The 3,150-nt window shown below is 31.2% G+C and overlaps 1 protein-coding gene across 18 annotated transcripts in view; it reads left to right on the top strand.

Annotated features, from left to right (window-relative positions):
* The first annotated feature begins 1,708 nt into the window (after window positions 1–1,708).
* Window positions 1,709–3,150, top strand: part of LOC115214246 — a 397,241-nt gene continuing 395,799 nt past the window's right edge. For 3 of the 18 annotated variants that reach the window (XM_036504502.1, XM_036504503.1, XM_036504501.1), the window contains exon 1: window positions 1,712–2,544. The gene's annotated coding sequence lies outside the window, so the exon portion shown is untranslated. Of the gene's footprint in view, window positions 2,545–3,150 lie in introns of all 18 variants that reach the window. The other 15 variants (XM_029783379.2, XM_036504504.1, XM_036504505.1 and 12 more) reach the window with 8 other exon arrangements.

The raw sequence follows: 3,150 nt of genomic DNA on the forward strand, positions 1-3,150 counted from the left end.
ATTTATACAGCTTAACAAATGTATTCATTACTTTTCACAAGTGCTAAATGAACCACAGTTTGACAGAGTTAATGTAAGTCCTATTATTTTTCCATCTAATTTTGAAATCGGCAATGGTTTTATTATTCCCCTAAATATATAAATTGCAGACAGATAGTTAAAAAAAAAAAGAGAAGAGAAGAAGAAAAAAGTATGAAAATTATTGCAAAATAAAATATAACTTTATTCGTGATTATAGAAACAACTATATCGATAAAGACGTTTATTTTGTTCCTCCTCATCGAATTCAGAGAACCAAAATTAGGTTGTAGGCTGAAAACACAAACGCTGATTAAGAGCAGCGACAGCAAGAATATCAACAACGATTATAAAAAGCAATAATTATAGTCAGGTCTATATAAAAATTATATCAATGTTAGATAAAATAAACTAACTGTAAAAGAATAATCATTGCATGAGATAAAATGACGAAATGTCCTCCCCAGCATTTATTAACTTCGAAGGGTATAGTTTATAAATGTTAATGAAACAACAACAACGTATATAATGCCAATAAAGAGATACTATTTGCATATATTACTACATACATAAAGTAAATACATAAGATATACATACAGCCAAGCTTCCGTATATGCATATACACATACACACACAAGCGCACACACAGACACATACGCAAAAACACACACTTACACTACATTGGGTTTAATATACACACAAGCATACATTCCCCCCACACACATATAAACAACACTGGGTTTTATACATACACACACATGAATGTATGCACATGTATTTTAGATAATGCTAAATAAATTTCCGTACATCCAACGCTACTACACTCTAGAATTTTTTGTATAGTCTTACAAATGTATGTTGTAATTAAAGTACGTTAGTAGAGTTTATTTTATTTGACATTTTGGGATACATGTCTTAAATTTATCATTTAAGTACTAACAGTTTTTCTTTTGAATTAATAATAATAGCAACAAAACAACAATAATAATAAATAATAGCAACAAAACAATAATAATAAGATGAATAAGGTTTAGAATAAGAAATATTTTTATATCTATAGTAATTATTATTTGTTTATCATTAAGTTAGTTGTAATATATATATTAAGTTTATTGAAAGAAGTTATTTATCCGAGCACCTCCTTCAGGGTCGGGATAGTGAGTTTCTGAAATGTATTACCAGAAATACATACAAGATTGTATACATGCACAAATACTTTCTTTGATAGATAGATGGATAGATACATAGACCGTAGAAAGATATATAGATAGACAGTCCATCTGTACAAACATAGAGACTAATATATACATACATACATACACACGTTTACCACACACAATTACAAGCGACTTCGTGTTAATTCTGTAAAATTTCTAGATTAAAGTTATAAAAGCAAGAGAACCGATTAACAAACAGGTATTCAAATTAATAAAGACAAGGCTACTCTACAGACATTCATACATTCTTACTGACAGTTAGGTAAAGATCTACACACACAGATATAAATTATGGAATAGATGAAAAGTTAGCTGTTTTCTTTCGTTAGAATAGGTAAATAATTATATACTCGCTCATACAAACATACGAGCATACACACAAACAAAACCGCACACCTAGTCACGCATACATACAGACACTCATATACCCACTTGCACAATATTTGCATGCGTGTATATATATGTATATGCACATACGTATATATGCACTTATACACATAAATTAAAACAAACACACAAGAAAAGGGCAAGAACACATACATACAGACGCACAAAAAATTACACCCACGCAGAAAAGACATAAGTATTCAAAATTAGATCAAAAATATCATGCCCATTCAGTTAACCTCACCATGTTCAAGCATATTAAAAAATATATACACATTCCTCACACACACATGTACATATATAAATACATAGGAACACTCATATATTTGTACATACTTATTATCATATATCCGTATACATTTATAAACGCATGCTCTGTATAACATATCACCTATGAAACATTAAAATAAGCCACACACTAACCACATTGCGACCTTTGTGTGGCTTCATCGATTTCATAACACCCAACATACATATTGAAAAAAACTTTGGTGATTCTCCTTATGAATGTGTGCGCGCATTCCGTGCGTGACGTGTGTGCGTGTAGAGCGTGTAAGGATTGTACGTAGGATTGTATGTATTTGTTTGCACGGTTGCGTATCCATTTGCGTATACAGTACGGGTCTATGCCGGGACGTCTGTGATATCTGTATGCACGAGCAACGAAAATGTGCGCGCGTGTGTATGCGACGGTGTTCTTACGCCAAGTCACTTAAATTTGGAAATTTTACAAAGGAATCATTCCCAGGCTTTTCACCACCACCGGATCTTGGTTGATTAAAAAAAAAGAAAAAATTCTATTGAGCCGCAACTAGCGGCACCTTTGTGGATTACCTTTGATGTTTTTACCTTGAAGAGGGTGAAAAGCCTCTATGAAACGGGTTACCTTTATTTCAAGGACTACATTCGGATTCTAATCCCGGTAAGATCATAATATTCTTATTGTTAATCGTGTATTCATATATTACATATATCCATTCATATATATATATTTGTTCACATACCACGCACAGACACATATAGATACATAGACACACACTTGTGTGTATCTAAATATATGCATATATATATATATAATACACACACACACATACATACACAAACAAAGATATATATATATGCATGCGTGTATGAACATGTGAAGTATATCTATCTCTCCTCTCTCTCTCTCTCTTTATATATATATATATATATATATTATATATATATATATGTGTGTGTGTGTGTGTGTGTGTGTGTGTATGAGTTATACTTGATTAAAGATTTAAAAAGCGACTATAGTTCATATACATATATCTGCACACTTACACAAATACACGTACACATACATGGATAGTCACACATATACGTACATACGTATACATACTTACATACATACCCATCTATCTATCTATCTATCTATCTATCTATCTATCTATCTATCTATCTATCTATCTATCTATCTATCTATCTATCTATCTGTCTGTCTATGTCTGTCTATGTCTGTCTATCTATCTACAATATATATATATATACATATACATGTTTG

Source organism: Octopus sinensis, linkage group LG7 (genome assembly GCF_006345805.1).
Source record: "Octopus sinensis linkage group LG7, ASM634580v1, whole genome shotgun sequence".
NCBI lineage: Eukaryota > Metazoa > Mollusca > Cephalopoda > Octopoda > Octopodidae > Octopus > Octopus sinensis.